General features: G+C 32.5%; 1 long non-coding RNA gene across 2 annotated transcripts in view; it reads left to right on the top strand.

Annotated features, from left to right (window-relative positions):
* Window positions 1–21,926, top strand: part of LOC130542604 (uncharacterized) — a 218,479-nt gene that overhangs the window by 12,031 nt on the left and 184,522 nt on the right. For both annotated transcript variants that reach the window (XR_008957271.1, XR_008957272.1), the window contains exon 2: window positions 7,060–7,114. This is a non-coding gene — a long non-coding RNA (uncharacterized LOC130542604). The remainder of the gene's footprint in view (window positions 1–7,059; window positions 7,115–21,926) is intronic.

Here is a 21,926-nt window from a genome sequence, read left to right as displayed (position 1 = left end):
GACCATATGGAATACGTTATAAAATTTTGGTAATTACTACAAATTCTATAGTTATACACCATAGAAATGAAAGCAGAGTTGTTTTGTTTTGTTTTGCTTTTCAGAGAAATAAGTTCTTTTTTTCTTAGCATAAAAAAACAAGAGTAAAATTAAGATATAATCACAAAAATTTTAAAATAAAAGTGAATTTTCTAATTTCTTCTTTGATAAAATGAATTAAAATGAGAACAAAATATAAGAAAAGGAAATAGAGCCTCGATAGGAAAGTGTATATAATAAAATTTAAGTTTTCGTTGGGTGCACAGTTACTTCTTGCTTGCTGATTTTTTAAGGAGGCGAGATTGTGCATTACACACACACATATGTGGGATTAAGTATAGCCCCCTACACTTAACTGTAATTAACATTATAGTAAAAAGTTAACAGAACTTTTTAATTCTAGTAAATTACTAATACAGAATATAAAAGAACTATTTTCTGTCATCAGTCCCTGAAAATAGATGATCATGGATTTAACTCAATTGGCAGATCATTGTATCCCAGAAACTCTGAGAGGAAAAGGGTTGTGTTAAGTGCATCTAGTTTTAGCAGATACATAGAGTGAATAAATATGTAAAAATAAAGCATTCAGAGGTATCAACTAAGGGTATTTATGATGGGTTCATAATTATAAAAAAGGAAAATTAAAAAAAAAAAAAGAAATGCAAGTACTAACATAAACATTTCATCCATAGTTCTCCAAAGTGAAACATAACCAATAAAATGATCCCAAAGGATCTGGGTCCTCAGTAGTCCTTCCTTCATTGCATTTTTTTAGTTTTCCAGTGACTTCAATCACAGGGCATGGTGATAGTAAAAGACACCCAAAGGGATCTGCTATATCCAGACATACTACTGTCTTTTATCACTATTCTGGAACAGCAGTCCAGTTTCTCCTCAATAGCCAGGATCAATCACCCCAGCTGCTATGGTAGCTGCCTTTCTTTTGCCCTATTATTTCAGAGGGATGAGGACCCTAAAGTGGCCAGGCAACAGTCTTAATTTCCAGTTCAGTAAAATTACTGTTATATCTCCTGATAAAAATAGTTCTCCCTTTGGAATTAAAATGTCTAAGCCAGCAAAGGATAAGTTCATTGAGACAGGAAGCAAATATTTTGCTAGTGGGTTATCAGGAGAAAGAGTGAGATGGACATTTGGACATCATAGTTTGGCCATTACTGATAATGCTGCTATAAACATCAGGGTACATGTACCCCCTTGAATCTGAATTTTTGTATCCTTTGGGTAAATACCAGTAGTGCAGTTGCTGAATCATAGGGTATTTCTATTTTTAACTTTTTGAGGAACCTCCATACTGTTTTCAGGAGTGTCTGCACCGGTGCATTCTCACCAGCAGTGTAAGAGGGTTTGCCTTTCTCCACACCCTCATCAACATCTATTGTTTCCTGTGTTGTTAATTTTAGCTATTTTGACAGCTGTGAGGTGATAATCTCGTTATAGTTTTGACTTGTTTTTCTCTGATGATGAGTGATGCTGAGCATCTTTTCATGTGTCTGTTAGCTATGCATGTGTCTTCTTTGGAGAAATGTCTACTCATGTCTTCTGCCCATTTCTTAACTGGATTATTTGTTTTTTGGGTGTTGAGTTTAATAAGTTATTTATAGATTGTGGATACTACCATTTATCAGATATGTCATTTGCAAATAATCTTCTCCCATTCTGTAGTCTGCCTTTCAGTTTTGTTGATTGTTTCCTTCACTGTGCAGAAGATTTTTATATGGATGAAGTCCTAATAATGACATGATACCCTATGTAGAAAACCTGAAAGAATCCACTAAAAAATTGCTAGAGCTGATACATGAGTTCAGTAAAGTCACAGGCTACAAAATCAATGTATAGAAATATTGCATTTCTAAACACCCATAATGAAGCAGCAGACAGGGAAATCAAGGAATTGATCCCATTTACAACTGCACTAAAATCCATAAGGTACCTAGGAATAAACCTAACCAAAGAGGTAAAAGATCTCTTATCTGAAAACTATAGAATACTTATGAAAGTAATTGAAGAGGACACAAAGAAATGGAAAAACGTTCCATGCTCCTGGATTAGAAGAAAAAATATTGTTAAAATGTCTATACTACCCAAAGAAATCTACACATTTAATAGAGCGCTTATCAAAATACCACCAGCATTTTTCACAGAGCTAGAACAAACAATCCTAAATTTTGTAAAGAACCACAAAAAAACCCGAATATCCAAAGCAATCTTGAAAAGCAAAGCTGGAAGCATCACAATTCTGGATTTCAGGCTATGTTACAGAACTGCAGTGATCAAGAAAGTGTGGTACTGGCACAAAAATAGACACATAAATCAAAAGGACAGACTAGAAAACCCAGAAATGGACCCACAACCAAATGGTCAACTAATCTTCAACAAAGCAGGAAAGAATATTGATGGGAAAAAGACAGTCTCTTCAACAAATAGTGTTGAGGGAACTAGACAGCAATATGCAGAGGAATGAAACTGGACCACTTTCTTACATCATATACAAAAAATGAATTCAAAATGGATGAAAGACTTAAATGTGAGACAAGAAACCATCAAATTCCTAGAGAAGAACCCAGACAGCAACCTCTTTGACCTCAGCCTTAGCAACTTCTTTCTGGATATGTCTCCAGAGGCAAAGGAAACAAAATTTTATTCCTAATGGATCTGAAACATCGATAGTTCTGCCACTATTTTGTTGTTAAATTATTTCTATTTTTTTTCTGTGAAATATTCTAAAAGCATCCTAAAATAGACTGTGAGTTTTACCTTACTCCTCACTGTCTAGATATGTAGCAACAACCATTATATTCTCTTGGAAGTGTGGATAGTAATGCCACTAGCAATCATAACACCTCATTTTGCATGTTAAGTCAGTGTCCAGAAGACTTCAAAATAGTAAAAAGGCTCTTCTGACTTCTAATTGACACCAATAGTGTATCTTCTGTTGGAAACATTCTTTTGAGAGAATTTTGAGAAATAGATAATTAAGATTTGGGCCTGGAAAGTTTAGGTGTTAGAACCTAATAGAAAAGGTGGTGATCCAGTTCAGCAAATATTCATTGAGTGCCATTGGCTCAGATACCACGAATTCATGGGTATAAAGGAGAGAAGAGATCTTTTTGAAGGACATATAGAAACTCCGTTACATTATCTTGCATTCAACTCGTCCTGAGTTCTCAGTGTAGTATTGAGATTGATTTTTTTTTTTTGCTTTATCATTTCACCCCAAAGCCTTTACAGTATCAATCCCTTTTGTACTGTCTCAGAGCAGCTGTCACTTCATTCACCAGATAATCACATCTGATAACTGCAGTAACTGTTTCACCAGATTGAGTGCCATAGGCCAGCTGATATCTTTCCTGGCATAATAATTGGATCTTCATTTAGTTCAAACTCAGTCAGGTTGGTTATACCCTCAAATTCTTATTTCCTTGAAGTTAAGTTACCTGCACACATTCCTGGTGAGAAGTCTTTATTGAATGAGAGACACATAGAATGGATGTAGGTCATGGTCACCCTAGTCGCCCCAGCCAAGCTCAGCTGATCCTCACATGAGTGAGTAAACTTCTTGCAGTATGCCACTGATATTTTCGGATTGTCTGTTATGCATATGACAGTAGATAACTGATTCAGCCATCACGTGTCTAGAGGTGGAAAGCAAAGTTCTGAATGTCTTAAGAGTTTCTTAGTAGGGAGGCGTAGTTCAATGGAAAAGAATAAATGTGATTGATTAAAAAACAGGAATACTGATCTAAATTTATTTTTAGACACATTTTCCCTGAATATGAATGTATTTAGGGAAAACATTCATTTTGAAATGGATAATTTTTTACGGGTAAGTGATGATTAGTAACAATTGTTTTTTATATAAACCTTTTAAAGTAAATACTTGTATTACTTTTGAAATTTGCGGAAAGCTAGTCAGTGTAGTTACTACATGTAACATCAATGTAAGGTCACAGAGTATAATACAGATTTTTGTTATCATTACTTTTAAACTGCACCAAAAGACAGAAATAATAGGTACATGGTTATTTCATTATAGTTCTTTAAAAAATTTTATGTGTATGTTTACTTTTATATTCTATTGTATTTATAATTTACTGGATACCTGAAAAGAATGATGTTTTATTTTTAAATGTCAATATTTATAACATGTCAAAAATTACACCCTTTGTAGGGGTGCCTGGGTGGCTCAGTTGGTTAAGCATCTGACTCTTGGTTTCAGTTCAGGTCATATCTCATGCCTGGCTTGTGGGATTGAGCCCTACATTGGGCTCCATGCTCCATGGGGAGTCCGCTTGAGGATTCTCTCCCTCTGTGCCTCTCCCCTCAAATAAATGAATGAATAAATAAATCTTTAAAAAAATACACTCTTTGCATTTATTTAAAGTTATAACAAACTTTGTGCCAACCTAAAAATGTGTGAATGTTTTCAAAATTCTTTTAGGAATTTGTGAGCATGAAAGTTTGAAGGCCACTGAATTGAAGTATTTATAAACCTTATCTTTCCTCTTTCTTATTTTCAAGCTTTATGACTTTATAGAATAGTGCAAGTGTTATGTGTTCTTTCTTTGTTTCATTCATTCATTCATTCATTCATTCATATATTTATAAAGATTTTATTTATTTACTTGAGAGAGAGAGAGAGAGAACACAAGCAGTGGGGAGGGGCAGAGGGCCAGGGAGAAGCAGACTCCCCTCTGAGCAGGGAGCCCAACCCTGGGCTGAATCCCAGGACCCAAGGACCATGACCTGACCTAAAGGCAGATGCTTAACCAGCTGAGCCACCCAAGCGCCCCTGTTTTTTTTGTTTTTGTTTTGAGAACACATGATTTCCACTGAGATCTAGAGAGAGCCAAACCCTGCCAAGTATGTTTAATTTTTTTTAAACTTAATGTTCTTAGTTTTCTTTTCTCTGTCAATTAATACCTAAATCTTCATGTACCAGGAAAACCATTGCTCTGTCAAAATTTTTCCGCTTTAATTACTTTAATTTAGAAGTAGCATGCATGAAGTAAATGAAATAATAAAATTTCATGGAAATAATAGAATAATAGAATCTTATACCTAACGTAAGCCCTTTTTTTTACACAGAGCAAGTTTCCATTTTATAGAATCCATTATTCAGGAGTTGTATGGATGCTCTGATGGTCATAGTGTTTACTAAATCATAGGGCAACTTGTTCTAATGTACAGATCCTTGTTTCCATAAATTTATTTTTTTAGACAGGTATTTTTTATTTGTATTGGTAAAACAGGATTCAGCTAGCATTTAAAATATTGTGTTCCCTGAGAGATTATAAAAGTAAAGAGGTTATAGTGTTGACATAATATAATGAGAACAAATGATTAAATTCTCTATGACAGAACCTAAAGAAATAAAACTAATATTATATCCAAAAATATAGGATCAATTTAGATAGTAAGAAGATCTTCTGTTAGTGGTTTGGATTTTACAGAAATCATTCAGTAGAAATGATCCCTTATCCTGTCCGCTCCTTAGGATGGGATTCTATGTCTAATTTCTTTCATTCTCAACTGCCTAATATGTACCAAATAGCTCCTAATGGCAGACAGGGTACTAGTGCTGATCATTGGTCTAAAAAAATGTTAATGTATGGAAAAATAAGGACAGAGGAACTGAGCCGAGAGAGTCCTAGCAGAGCTGCCAGCATTGCAAATGTTTGATGGCTGAAAGATACATAGTTTCTCTTTCATAAAACATAGTTTCTCTGAGGGTTATACTGACATTAGGGTAGGTTTATTAGTTTTCAATGGTTTTGCCTGAGGCTTCCATAATCATACCTCTAGTCACAGACCAGTTAAAGAGAGCCTGGATTCCAAAGGCAACGAAAGTGACCATGCATATCAGTAAGTAGTTGAGCCCTAGGCGTATCCACTACACTGTTGTTACCTGTGCATGGAAAGCTTCTTGTGGCCTGCCAGAAATCAGTTCATCCTAATGGGAGGGCCAGATTTTGTAAGCCTGTCATATAGAGAAAACAAGTTCTAAACTAATGCTGTACATAGAAGCAGTCAGTCAACACATGATTAAAGATAGCTGTGTTGGGAAAACAGACAAACTATAAACAAACTCTTTTTGCTTTCAGAATAACTGAGGAGCAAGTAGACAGAGGAGTGGTAAAGCATGTTTCCACTCTCCTCCTCAGAACTGTATCTAGCCTTTATGGGAAGAATGAAAAGATGATATTGTGTTGATGTTTTAAAAAGGCACTAAGGGGCGCCTGGGTGGCTCAGTCATTAAGCATCTGCCTTTGGCTCAGGGCGTGATCCTGGCATTCTGGGATCGAGCCCCACATCAGCCTCCTCCGCTGGGAGCCTGCTTCTTCCTCTCCCACTCCCCCTGCTTGTGTTCCCGCTCTCGCTGGCTGTCTCTATCTCTGTCAAATGAATAAATAAAATCTTAAAAAAAATAAATATAAAAAAAAATAAAAAGGCACTAAGTCTTATCACAATAAACTAAAGTATGAATAATTAAAATTACATAGCAGTTTCAGAAGCAGACTGAGATACCAATAAAGATATCAATTTCATACTATTTATCAGGAAAAAAAAAGTGGCCCAATGGAGCATAAGTGATAACTGTTATTGAAAAAATAAGATCAAATCATATTTATACCTCAATAAATTGAGATTTTTGCTTTATAAATATATGTATATATACATATTATCTACATATATGTGTGGATATGTGTGTGTGTGTTTGTGTAAGTTAATCCTTTTTTACTTGTCTGCTCCTTGAATGCTTGCTACAAATATTAGGAAGTATATAACAGAAATCTAATTGATTTAGTATGTATAAAAATATTTATAAAATTTATGAATTTAATATTTTCTATTAAATATGAAGTTACAATATTAATATTTATGTGCTAAAACTGTCCTAAGAATTGGCCATTATTCTTTTATTTCATTGTTATTTGGATGAGACTAGCAGGACTATTGTCTAATATAGGACATGTTTAATCTTCATTCCCATCACAGGCAGATTTGCTATGGGGACATGGGACCAGACCAAGGGTACAAGACTCTAAAAACTGTAAGTTCCCATAAATTCTGTCAGTTTTCTTATCATCTCCAAGGTCATAATTATTCAGAAACTTGAGAAATATCTTACCTGAGGGATTGATAGAGATCATATTGTCTACTCACTTTAATACTGAAAGGTTTACTTTCTTATGAAATTAGAAACTTTCACAAAGACTAAAACCAACAGAAGAGATGTATTCAAGCCTAAGTTAATAAAAATGCCCTACAGCTATGATCTGTAAGATTGAAGTCTGATGGGAATTGAATGTGTCACTTTACACTCCATTGCAGTACTCACATCTTTTGAATTTTTAAAGTTAAAACAAAACCTACCCTGAAACTTTACAATTGAATGTCAGTAGAAGACATTTTAAATATTTTATAACCATGTGCAATTTCAGATTTCTATCTAAAGTGAGACAAAGCTTTTAAATAAAATAATTTTTAGCTAATTTATTAAAGTATTTTAACCAGTTATCAAGATAAACTATCATGTTTTAAATTAAATGATCATTACTCTTTAAAAAACAATCTTTTAAAAAACAATCTCTCCCTATGAATTTTCCCATTAACAGTAATGTAAAGAGCCATACTATGCAAATATGTAATTAAAAGTTTCTTCTTGTTTATTCAGTTATCCAGTCTACAAGTAGATTCTGATTGTCTACTACTTCCAGGCACTGTACAAAATGCTTTGAATATAGCAGTGAAAAAAGAAAAAAAGTTCCTTCTAGAAGGAAAAACAAATGAAACATCCTGTCAAAGTTGGAGGAATAACAGAAAATTTAGATGAAGGATAGAAAACAATGTGGTGTAGGGTCTTGGAAGCAGGGAGTAGGGGAAAGTCATGTAAAGGCCTCCAAGTTCAACGTAAGGAGTTTGTGTTTTAGCTTGGGTGAGATAAAAGCCTTCGAAGGATTTTGAGGAAAGTAACATGATCTGAAATGCTTTTGAGAAGGATTGGTTTAGATATGTGAGGAGACTATTTCACTAATCTAAGTGTTGATATGCAGAGAGTAAACAGTAATGGGGTAAATGTGGAAACAGGAAAGTAGGAGACTAACTGTAACCGTCTAAGGAAGATGGTAGGGAAGAATAGGTAACAAGTTGAAACTCAGTTTCTGCAGTCACAATATGGATAACTCTTGAACTTTCCAGGAAAGGAAGAATAGGTAACAAGTTGAAACTCAGTTTCTGCCGTCACAATATGGATAACTCTTGAACTTTCCAGGACCCATCTAATGGGAGTGTATTTGTGGATATTTCTTGTGTGTATTCGGGGTTAGGGTGCGGTGAGGCATAAAGAATAGTAGGAATAAGCTGTGAAGGGTGTTAGGCATTGTCCTCAGGAGACTGGGTAACAGAGCTCACTCTTTAAAATATGCCATTTTCCTGCCATCCTTGTGCATTGTCATTCACAAAGCTTATTGCTTTGACTAAGCCTCAGCTTTTTGTCTCCCACTCTCCCCAAAGAGGTGGGGTTTCTTGATAGTATGCCATTGAAAAAAAAAAAAAAAATCCAGATTTTTGGGTGCTTCAATTTGGACCTGCACATCCAAAATCTTCAGTGGCTATGATTCAGGGATTTATATATTTACACAAAAAACATTTCCAGTGCTCCTTTCCCTCGTGGGATTACTTCAGAGACTTTTTTGAACATCAGTAGACCATGTTAGACCTCTTTTGGGATGCTCCAGTGCTTTTCATTGATCTACGTGTTAACCTGTGTCAGTACCACATTGCTTCGATTACTGTATCTTTATAATAATTCTTGAAATCAATATGTCTGAGACTTCCAGATTTGATCTTCATTTTCTAAATTGTTTAGCTCTTTTATATCGTTTACCTTTTCATATAAATCTTAACGTGCGATTTTTAATTAATACCAAAAAACCTTTTAGGATGGTATTACCCTACACTCTTAGAAAAAATTTGAGAGGTTTGCCATCATAGCAATTTTTAGTTCCATAATCACAGTATGTTTCTCCATTTATTCTTCTTTAAATATGATTTGTAGTATTTGATAATTTACATTGTACATATTTTGCACATCTTCTCTTAAATTTATTTCTATATCCATTTTAATGATATTGTGAACGAAGCTTTCAAAAATATTTTCTCATTGTTCATTTCTAGTATATGGTTATACAGTTAATGAATTATTATTGATCTAAGTTTGCTATCATGCTAAATGCATTGATTGGCTTTATGGATTTTTTTGTGGAAGTAAAATCGTAACCCTAACCTAGTAAGGAGTGTTTTACTTCCTTCTGTACAATTTGCATGACTTTTATTTCTTTCTCTTGCCTTATTACACTGGCTTAAATTTTCAATAAACTATTATATACATGTGGTGAGAACATAAAACTTTTGTCTTTTTCTTGATATTAAGTAGAATGTATTGAATCTTTCACCAGTGAGTGTGATGATAGTAAATGGTATACTGGTCAGCCTCTAAGATTCCTCATACGTTTAAGATTGCAAAAAATAAATTTTGTTTAACTTAACTCTTTATAATGGTGGATACATTTTTAAAATTTTTAATTTTTTTCCTTTTTTTAAATATATATTCCAGTTAGTTAACATACAGTATAATATTAGTTTCAGGTGTACAATATAGTGCTTCAACACTTCCATATAACATTCGGTGCTCATTACAGCAAGTGCATTTCTTAATCCCCATGACCTATTTTACCCATCACCACCCTTTAACCATCAGGTTGTTCTCTATAGTTAAAAGTCTGTTTCTTGGTTTGCCTCTCTCTTTTTTTTTTCTTTCTTTTGCTCATTTGTTTCATTTCTTAAATTCCACATATGAGTGAAATCATATGGTATTTATCTTTCTCTGACTTACTTCATTTACTCTCTAGCTCCCTCCATGTTGTTGCAAATGGCAAGGTTTCATTTTTTTATGACTGAATAAAATTCCATTGTGTGTGTGTATAGATATATATACATACATACATATATATACTAGGTATATATATGTATATCTATCATATAAAATGCTTGCTTGAAAGACTATATATTCATCAAGGCTGCCTTAATATTTCCCTCAGTTTAATTAAACTAAAGTCAGACTTTTCTTCTTTGTCCGGCTGACTTTCCTCTCATCCCTGCCTTTACAAAATCTAGACACCTTCACCAAAGAGGTTCTTCTCATCCCTTTTCTTAGAAGATTTACTATAGGAAACTTAAATATGCAAATAATTTCTGCTCATTTGAGTTGTAAATCTTTTTATTATTTTTTTTTCAGTCATTGTTTATTACTGAAAAGAAAAAAACAGAAATACCCTAATTTTTTACTTTACAGTTTACACTTAATTCTATAGTCCATCTGTCCTTTGGCCATCAGTGAATAAGCGTTCACCCTTTCATTTTAATTCTTGGGGGCAAGGATCATGTCTCATTCTTCCTTTGTGTACTACCTAGTTTCTTTCTTTTTCCTTTTTAAACTAAAAATTATATTTATTTGAAGTGTTCAACATGATGATTTTATATACATGTCCATGCAAAATGATTACTAAAGTCATACAGTCAAGCTAATTAACATATCATCTCCTTACTTTGGTGTATTTGTATGTGATGAGAGTACCTCGAATCTACTTTCTTAGCAGTTTTCTAGTATTCAATGCAATATTGTTAACTGAAGTCATCATGTTGTACATTAGTTCTCTAAACTCATTCATCCTGCAAAACTGCAACCTTGTACCTTTGGCCAATATCTTCTCATTCCTTCCTCCACCCCTCGCCCCAATTCCCTGCCTCTGGCAACCACCATTCTATTCTGCTTCTATGTATTGAACATTTTTAGATTCCAGATGTAAGTGAGATCATGCAGTTATTTTTCCTTCTGCTTCTGGCTTGTTTCACTTAGCATAATGTCTTCAGGTTCATTCGTGTTGTTGTAAATGGCAAGATCTCCTCTTGAAAGGCTAAGTAATATACCAATAATAATGGGTATTATTATTACAATGTTATTGTAGTAGTAACATACCACAATTTTTAAAATCTTTTTTAAAAGTCACTTGCCAGTTTTATAACCTATGACTGTACCTTTCTCAAGGACCTGGGAACTGTACCGTTTAAATGTAATTGTTAAGGAAGACTCCCCTATTCCCTGTCTTTATGAGATAGTAGACCCTAACTTTAGTGGGTGCCTTGCTTTGACTTGTAAAACTACTGAATGATGATAGGAAAAGTTTCTTTTTTCTTTGAATAAGACCAATTAGCAAAGATAGACTATGGTCCCGCCACCACAGCTCCTGAAAACTCGACAGCCTTATGAAGCTTTATAAATAGGGTGGCCGTATAAGGCAATTCTGAAAGATAAAGTACTTTTAAGAATTATCCCATATCAATGAGAATAAACCAGGATTGTCCTTCGCAATCTGAGATGTATGGCCACCCCATAATAAAGTTTATGTTTACAGTAAAAATTAATTTCTGAGGAATGAGGAAGTGGAAATATCTCAGATCATGTCCCATCAGTGTGTTTGCTAATTGATACATATATTTGATATTATATATAATTAGTCATTTTGGACTACTCTAACAAAATACCTCAGATGCGGTGACTTATAAACAAGAGGAATTTATTTCAGTTCTGTAGGCTGGAAGTCCAAGATAAGGGTGCCAACATGGTCTGATTCTAGTGAAAACTGTCTCCTTGGCTTGTAGACGGCCGAGTTCTTGCTATGTCCTCACATGGTGAAAGGGCCAAGAAGCTCTCTGAACGCCTTTTGTAAGGGCACCAGTCCAGCTAATTAGGGCTCTCCCCTCGTGATCTAATCACCTTCCAAAGGTCTCACCTTATAATACCTTCATTTACCTTGATCATTAGTTTTTCAATATTGAATTTTGGAGGGACACAACCTTCAGATCATAGCTATGGCTATATACTATATTAATATCTATATATTACATGTGTTTTCTATATGTTATCTATATATACTATATGACTTACATATATATATATATATATATATATATATATATATACACATGTACATATATAGAGAGAGAGATTGAGGAGATACAGTTTTCACGAAGTAGGTGATGATAATGTAATGAATTGAATAGGTAGAGACATAGTTGGAATAAAATTTAAGAAAATTTAATAATGATACATGAAATTAGATAAAAATAGAAGTTTTAGTAGGTTGATAAAATATCTAAAATTCTATATGTAAAATCTAATTATTTTAAGTAGAATTGAAAGGATATATATGGAATTAAATATATAAAGTTTTTATATGGTGTTCATATATCATTTCTATCTTTATCATTTTCTTGAAATCTAGTACAAATAGTTTATTATGAACTTTACAATATCAACCAAATCTTAGTTTATAATCAACAAGCAAAAAAAAGAAAACAAAAAACACACAGAAGCATAAAACCCAATTGACTTAAAGCAGGGCTTTGGTTTTGCAAGGACAGATTTGAAATCTAGTAACACTGGGCCAAAAACATATAAATCATTTATTGTAATATGACGATGTTGCAGCTTTTTTCTTTTGATGTGCCTAGAGTATAAGCAATTTAACATGTAAGATTTAAATTTGGGATTTGCATAGTCATAATGATGTGATAATATTACATCACCACAACAGGGCTTTTTTGATGGTTATTAAGCTCAGATCTGAATCATCCTTTGATGGGCTTTTTTGATACTAAGAGCTCTACTTGTCAGGTGGTTTTCTGTGACATGTAGCTTCGCCAGTTGGGGGCACTAAACGGGTCTGGAAGAGAGGAAGGCGAAAAGAACCCACTTTTTTTTTCTTTTTCTGCAAGTTTTCCCCAGCAGTGGTCTTTAACCTGCCAGAGGCAACTCTTCCCATCCTCTAGAACCTTCCAGCACTCCCAGAGCCTGTCTTATGGTGCCCTGTTCACAGGCATCAGCACCACTGAAGCAGTGTCCCTTCTGAGAGATCCAGGTGTTCTCTACGCTAGTCTTCCACCAAAATCTTTATGTGCCATAGCCTCCTGAGAGTTTTGAGTTTGATATACGTGACAACTCTGTCCTGAGATTTTGAGATACTAGCAATGGCCAGACTATTCCCTTTTCTCGGAAATTTGAATCCCATCTCTGTGGGGGTCTCTTATCTGAGCACCTAGATAGGTGCTTCCTCTAGTTCTTGTATCTTGTAAACCTCAGTATTTCCTTTTTGCTTCTTTAGACCTCCAATATCTGTTTAAACATATTCTTATATTGTTATCATTGTTGAAATACTTAACATAATTGCCATTTTCAACTGTACCACCTAATTAGTAAAATCATCTGTAATGATTTGAGAACTTAAAATAGTAAAAATATATTTATTTACTACATCTGTATTTCTAGTACATTTGATGATACATAAACTGCTGAAGGCTTCCTTAGTGGTATAACAAAAATAATAGCTAAGAATTTTAAGGCCTTACGTACCAGACTTAAAGGTAATGGCTTTGTATGCACTAACATGAACAATAAAAAACAATACTGAAAAAAAAAAAAAAACAATACTGAAGGTGAGAAATAAAGTTGACTGTTGAAAAATGTGGGGGTTAGGGGCGCTGATCCCCTGTGCAATCATAAATCCACATATAACTTTTGACTCCCTAAAAATTTAATAACTTACTGTGAATTGGAAGTCTTACTGATAACATAAGCAGTTGATTAACACATATTTTATATGTTATATGTATTATATATTGTATTCTTACAATAAATTAAGTTAGAGAAAAATGTTAAGAAAATCATAAGAAAGAGGAAATATAGTATTATACTCTATTTATTGAAAAATATCTGCATATAATTGGGCCAACATAGTTCACACCCATGTTGTTCAAGGTTCAACTGTGCTTACCTTCTATTATGGAAAGAGTTTAGGAAAAATACAATTGTTTACCAGTATCATGTAATTATTAAATTGTTGAATGAACTACAGTTGATAATGTATCAGTATGTTTTTGTTATCCTTGAGAGATTCAAAATAACATTGGAAAAACAAGAAACAATTTTAGTTCTCTTTTAAGTATACATTCAAGATGTGGGAAATACGTACATTTCTGGTATACCTCTTAATAGGAATCCAGAAATCCTGTATCTAACTTTATGCTCCATCAACAGTAGATTGAGAACTTATGGACCATCTAATGGTTACTTCATTAGACAAATAAGCCTTTCAGACTTCTAGAAGAAAGTGGAAGTGTACTCTCTTTAAATATACATCCTGAAATTTGAACAATTTGAACTCACTGCTGACATCCTTCGTTTACAAAACCATACTTTGGTCTAGTGCCTGGATGGTGTAGTCTGTTAAGCGTCCAGCTCTTGATTTCGGCTTAGGTCTGATTTTAGGGTTGTGAGCCTTGTGTTGGGCTCTACACTCATCGAGGAGTCTGCTTGGGTTCCTCTCTGTCTGTCTCTCTCAAATAAATAAATAAATCTTAAACACACACACACACACACACACACACACACACTCACTCTGGAGTAAGAGACTACAAAATGTCCTGTGTCTGGGTTGTTATGCATTCAGTTAAATGCTAGTCATTACATTATAGGGATAGAAGAGTATTTTTAATTCTGGAAGAACCAGCTATCTATGCCAGAGATACTAAAGTACTAGCTCTTGAATCAAGAATTGATGATGTAAAAAAGGGCTTCAACAAGTCTAGTTCTAGAACAAAAGAAAATGCCAAAAAATTGTTTTTAGTAACTTAATTCTGTAAGTTTAAACCAAATGTTATAGATGGTGGTTTATATGCCTAAATATTCAATTCATCTTAGATGTAACTAATGCATGTCACCATTTTTCTCTCAACCTAAAAAGATTTTTTTAAGTAGATAACAGCGAACATTTTTGTGTTCATAGCATTTAAATATTACAACACAAAATCTGAAATTTAACTCAAATACACATACACAAATACACATACATTGAAAGTGCATAAGTGGGTAACTTTTGACTAAAGATTTTATGGCATGTTTCTCATACAAACACTGTGGCCTATTTAAATATGTCATTGGTTATTTTCTTCTGAGTTTCTCCATATTTTTATCTAAATCACACGTGTATAAATATGTTTTTTATACAGAATCAAATAATATTATTGGATGTATTATAGCTAAAAACAGTTTCTGTGCCTGCTGTGAACTGAATAGTTGTCTGTATTTTAAGCAAAAATTACTGCCTTTGTTGAATTTGCTGCATACAATACAACACTTAAAAATCATAGCAATGATACATTTTTAAGGAATGGCAATGATATATATTAAAATTTTACTTAACACTTTTGTATCCATTGTTCTATGTAATTTACACACTTATTTTATCTTAGATTAAGTTGAACAGTTTTGGGTTCTCATAGCAATCAGATATGCCAATTAAGTGGTTAGTTAAGTAAAATATAAACAAGTTATGTTTACTTACAGAAAAGATTTAGGTATTTCTATGACTATTTTTAAGGCGCATCTTGTTTTGATTTAAATAAATTCTCATCATAAAATGAAGCCCTCCTAAAATGTGACTGATATTATTTTGAGGAGGATGGTACTGACTAATCTTTGTCTTTTATTATTTGCCTCTGGTATTATCATCTTAAAATTTGGAATATAAAATCGACATTTTCCTAAGTTTATCTGATACGTAGCTGAATAATAGAGTAAATCTAAAATGTTTCTCAAATATTATAACATTTTTTTTCATTTTAAACAATGTGCAAATCATATCAAATTATTAAAAAGTGAATGCTTAGGCATATTTAATCTTACAGTTACTTAAGAAAATAAAGTTGATGTTTATTGGAAAACTGTGAAATTGGTTATTAAATTTTCATTAAGTAACAAAACTATGAGGAATACAAATTGAGCATCAGTTCGAAATTATCTATTATTTTGAACCCATTTATAAAATAGCAACTGTCAGTTACTAGTGGATAACTGAAAATCCTTTATATAAAATTTAATTGAATATAAACTAATATATTTCATAAAGATGACATTGTATTATATGGAAGGCATTCAGTTTTTTCTTGTATATTTATGTTATATTATACACTTTTATTTTTAGAAGTAAATATAAGCAGCAGTTGCCTTCTGACATTTGAACCGGTTTTGTTTTACTTTCATGATTGTTCTGCCCTCAATTGCTGCATCATCTTATGTGTTTAACATGAAATGAATAACCAAATTGTGTAGTAATGATTCTTAAAGCAAGATTGAAACATAAAAATCAAACAGGTATAATGATTGTGTTCATCCAATTTTTCCTTTCGAAACAAGACATCATGTTGTATTCACTCACTAAATTTACCAAGAATTACTGTGTTCGTGTTTGGAAAAGACAAGTATAATAATCCCTGTGAATTTAATCTGAGCAATTCCTTACATAAACCAGATTATATGAAATTTGCAGGCCCTTTTATCATCTAATGGCTGGTAGTGATGGCTAAGATGTTTGCTTGTTAATAGTTTTTCTGATTAATGAGTGTTTCCAACTATTTTTTTAAGTAAATATATCAATCATATCTTGAAAATTCAAGCTGAACCTATTTTCAGAAAAGTGAATTTGTAAGCATAATTAAAAAGTGCCAGCATAGGTGCATATATAAGAAAAAAACTACACAATTGGATTGGCAGGCATATGGGCAGAAAGTGTGATAAAAAGATTCTTGCTCTGATTAATCCTGTGTAGGCTCTTCATCACCTGATACTTGATAGATCTGACAGAACAATTCAATTTTCATTCTTCTGAGTGACTTTCTAAAATCATTTGCAAACTGAATTAGTTTGTTACGATTATGTACATCATAGCTAACAATGGATAGCATAGGTAACAATGAAACAGTATTTTCTTACTACAAATTTTATATAGTAAATATCATTCAAAAAGCATGAATGGGGTGTAAATAATGGGTGAAGATAATTATTATATATTAGCAGTGCTGAGTAAACATACCTAACTCCAGATATTTAACAGTGAAATGGGATGATGCCATGCCGTAGTGTATAGACAAGTAATTGATTTATACCAGTATGGGCTGAACTACTTCATTCTGAAAGTAAAGATGTGGTCTGATTTTTGTATTTTGTGAACTTAGAAGTAACTACTTAAGTAACTACTTAACCCAGTAGTGAGACTATTGATTTATTATATATCTTTGAGGATATATACATATAAATGTGTAAATCCCTATAGATGCTTCTGGAGAACTTTGTGTCAAAATGTAGAAAAAGTGGAAAATTATATACTTCATCATACATGTATCCCATATACACTGCATCACACACATATGTATCCCATACACAGTTGAGATATATACATACACACACATGTTTTAATGTATAGTGTTAGTGTAAGGCATATACATATACATGCACATATATGTGTGTGTATATCATTTATGTATGGATATATATATGATTATACATATGTGATACAGTATATATGGGATACACGTGTGATGTAGCGTACAAGTTTTCACTTTGTATTTTGGCACAAAGTCTTGTGGAAACATCTGAAAGGATTTACATTATGGACAAGAAGAAGATGCATGGTACAAAGCCAGTCAATGCGCGTTCTCATTCAAAGAGGGAAGTTCCACAATGATTTATGTACTCAAATGACACACAACTTAATTCGATAAAGTTATTCTGCCTTGAAAAATTTAAAACCAATGGGTGGTATGCAAAATAAAACAAATATACTCAGATTACCTTTCTGGGGTACCCATTCATTGGTCATAAGTCTTAGAGGAAAGCAAGTTTGATAATGTGCCTGTTTCTCCAGGTTGTCCTGAAGGATCAAATATGTAGTCACAGTTATCCTTAAATTTTCTGGTTTCCTGTACCATGTTCAATTGATTGCCAAGTTTGCGAATCTTCTTCTTGAATATCTTCTGCATCAATTATTTCTTTCCATGCTCTGTGCCACACATTAATTAAGGGCCTCATGATTTTGCCAAATTATTCTAACAGCTCTGACAAGTCTTCGTAAATTAATCCTTCACAGTGTTAAAATATCCAATATGCAAATCTATTCATATGAGTTCTCTATTTAAAATCTTCTAAGACATCTTATTGACTACATGATGATATTGTTTGGTGTGGCATATGAAATATGAAACCTTTTATGGTCTGATCCTTCAGTATTCAACTTCAGTTCTGCTAATGTTTCATATACTCTGTGTCATCCAAACATTTTAAATGACTGTGATCCTTAAAAGTCACCCCTGCAAAAATCATTCCCACATTCTATACCCTTGTTGCTCATTAGCTGTCATATGAGTAGTACTGCTTGTCTGTGAAGATATACCTCAAATGACACTTGTTTATGAAACTCCTCCCTATTTTGTATACTAGTTAGACTACTCCTACAGCATTTTGGTATCTTTTTTATATTGAATCATAATTATTTTTATCTTTCTGGGTAAGAGCTTAGCCTTGATTCATTTTGAATCCTTAGAGCAGGGTAACATCCCTTGCATATTTTCTGCATTTTAGTAAAGAAAGAGAGAGGGGAAATTAATTCTTGTAAATGTGCACTTCTATTTAGACAATTATAATTATCTATCTAGCGAGTGTATGCTTGTGCATATGCATGCATAAATTTGTCAGTATGATGTAATTATGTATCTCAAGATGATTTTTTCTATATTTTTGTTAGTTTTTTAGTACTCCAAATGTGGTTTCTCTATCAAATATTTTTCAATTTTCTTATAGTGGTTAAGCTGTGTCATTTCTATTTTCCTTTCAATGGTCTTAGATATTAAAATGTTAATACCCATTATGTTGCTAGATAGTATTTTCCATTTGTCTGTTACATTTAGCAAGACATTTACTTTTCTTATCGAATACTCCTTTCAGAAACTGTCACCTGCTTTCCGGTATTAAACTCATTATCATTTGCCTTCAAGAGGATCTCTGAAATACTTCAAACATATTAACACATTGCTAGTAGTTTCCACATTATAGATCTTTCAGTGATCATTTAAAATAATGTTACATTGAACTAAATTGACTCTTTTCTGACACAGGTTGTATTACTGAGTGATACAGATTTGGGGAAGAAATATCTGTGATGTCATTTCATATATTATAAAAAGATTATTTTGAGTAATAAGAAAAATCATATCTGCTCTACAGAAACTGACATTGTAGATATTTATTTTTTGCAAAGACAGATTTGTAATGCAGTTTCAAAAATGATAGCAAAATTCATCAGCTTATGGTAACAAAAAGATTTTCATTTCATTTATTAAACACTTATCTCATTAGTAAAATATATATATACCAGACCTGCATTTCATATGTGTACACACACACATATATGCATATGTAACAGGAGCCACTAAAAAAAAGCATTTAGAGAACAAAAAACATAATATAAAATTTGAAATATTTCCTGAAGTGATAATATCTGAATAATATGCACTTTAATTTAGAATTTATAGTTAGTTTAATTAAAAGGTTTTTATATCAGACTTTGTTGTTAAATATAGTTGTTTCATAAGATTAAATAAATCGGTGATATATTGAAAAAACTTACTTGAGTTAATTTGCTGTTAAACTTTGTAGTAGTGGAAATATGAATCCCCTTTTGCTCTATTTATACATTCATGGTATATTAATGGTTAGGATTCACTGAAAGGTGAAGATATACAAGATAAAAATTACAGTGTACTTTATAGGATATATTTACAAAGCAGCTCTGAACTAATCTTCTGAGAATATATGTTTTTACTGAAAAGACCCTTGGTAACCTCTTTACACAAAGAGGTCATGCATGACATCACTGACTAGAATACATAGCATTAGTTATTACTACATCATTTTGGTTTTATTCATAGCTGCTCTGGGTCATCTATGACAAAAGAAAATTAATTATCAGAATCATATCCAAAGTATCCTGTTGTGGGAAAACTATCTGTGAATAGTACTAATCTGATAGTTTCGATCCCTTATTTTGTAGTCTTGATTTATATGGAATGTGGGTCATCCATCATATAAAATATATTGAAAATATATGAAAAGAAAAAAACTAGAAATTACTTTAATTTTAGATTATTTAGGGTGATATTTTTAAATAAAGATATTTAATAAATGACTTGTCAGTTTGTCAAATGAAAGAATAGGCTTTACTGACAATTGATTTGTCTTTAAATATTTATATACCACATGCATAATAAACATAAGTTTCTCCAATATTTAAATATATTTGAAAACTTAAAAATTTCTAGAGTATTAAAATCATGCCTCAGATTGTTGATTCACTAAATGTTTTAAACCTATTAAACAGAAATCATACATGAAATGTTACAATGAAAACAAATCTGTAATCTGCAGTAATATCATTAACTGAATATAAGAATCAGAGATTATAATTCAATAAATATACTAATTTTTGCCTTATTCTTTTATGGAGTTAAGTATACTTTGTTATATATTTTTGTTTTTTGTTTGTTGTACCTACTTTCAGATTTCTATAAATCAAAAATAAAGTAAAACAAATAAAAAATAGCGGACAGTGCAGTACCTGATTTATTCTTAATAAGCTCTTGCTCCAGTCACAGGCACTTGCTTTTCAGGTCAAGGACATTCAGAGGGCTCTTTTGTCACAGAATTTTATTTGTTACATGGGGGGACACTTTCACCCTATAAATATCATATCTATCTATCTGTCATCCATCTCCCTAAAACTTTATTTTGAATTCACATATTCCTCATTAATATCTTATTATAATTAGTAGAACTACCAGGAATTTTCATCTTTTATGAAACAAGGGGTTCAGTTTGCATAGTTGCTTTTCTTTCAGGGTATTTTGTCAACGCATTATTAGTGAACAACTATTGGAATAATCCTTTTAAGTGCATATTTTATTTGACCATTATTTTCTGCATACTTATTGTATGACCTCAAAACTGATTGACTTACAAACTTTAACCATTTTCTACTTACACGGTAAAACAAGAACATATTGAAACTTAAAACTAGCTTTTACAAAGGAAACAAAACATACTAACATTTCACTATTTAATAAAATCAAGAAATAAATATATATAATAATAAACAACCTTCTCTTTTATAATTGCCTTATTTCTATAGTGTACATTGACATATGTCTGTAAAATACCATGAATTCATTAAGTTTTACCAAGTTTTTTTACTTACTCTGATTTATTTCATTATATTATTATTATTTGATGTTCCAAGTATTACAGCTTATTGAAAAAACCCGTGTAGCAGTCTTCTGTATCTTGCCATTGCCTTTTGCTTTTCCTCAAAGCATCTCTAGTTCTGGTGATAGCAGTATGTTTTAGAGCCATCTTGCTTTTTCTTGTCCCAGGGCTTAAGGTCAACTACTGCCCAATGATTGCTGGTTTCCTTAACAACCAATCATTTTAGGGATCAAATTCTGAAACCTAATGATGCTTCTGAGTTTGATAGTGGGCAAAATGTTTTGCAGTCACTACTTGTTTACCTCAACATTGACAGAACAAGAGAGTACATATTTTAAGAATGTATTCACGATGAATTTTTTCCATCTGAACTCCTTTTCTTGCAATAGTAGTTGTATCAACCATTAAGATTTCTTCGACTTTAACACTGAGAGTTTCTGAGGTCAATTTAACCTGACACATGGATATTAATAGGAGTTAGGAGAAAGGGGAAGTTTAAATAGAAGACTAATACATTTAAAGCATAGTGTATTTAAAGAAAAGAAGTATTTTTTAGGGTAAAATTGCATGAAATGAGACTTGTGTAACATAGGGGGATAATATGTGCTTTTTTGTTCATTTCAAAAATACATGGTTTTGTTTGTATTGGTTTGTT

The sequence above is a fragment of the Ursus arctos genome, unplaced genomic scaffold (genome assembly GCF_023065955.2).
Source record: "Ursus arctos isolate Adak ecotype North America unplaced genomic scaffold, UrsArc2.0 scaffold_10, whole genome shotgun sequence".
NCBI lineage: Eukaryota > Metazoa > Chordata > Mammalia > Carnivora > Ursidae > Ursus > Ursus arctos.
The sequence above is the reverse complement of the archived record's forward strand: the minus strand, read 5'-3'. Positions and strand labels throughout refer to the sequence as shown.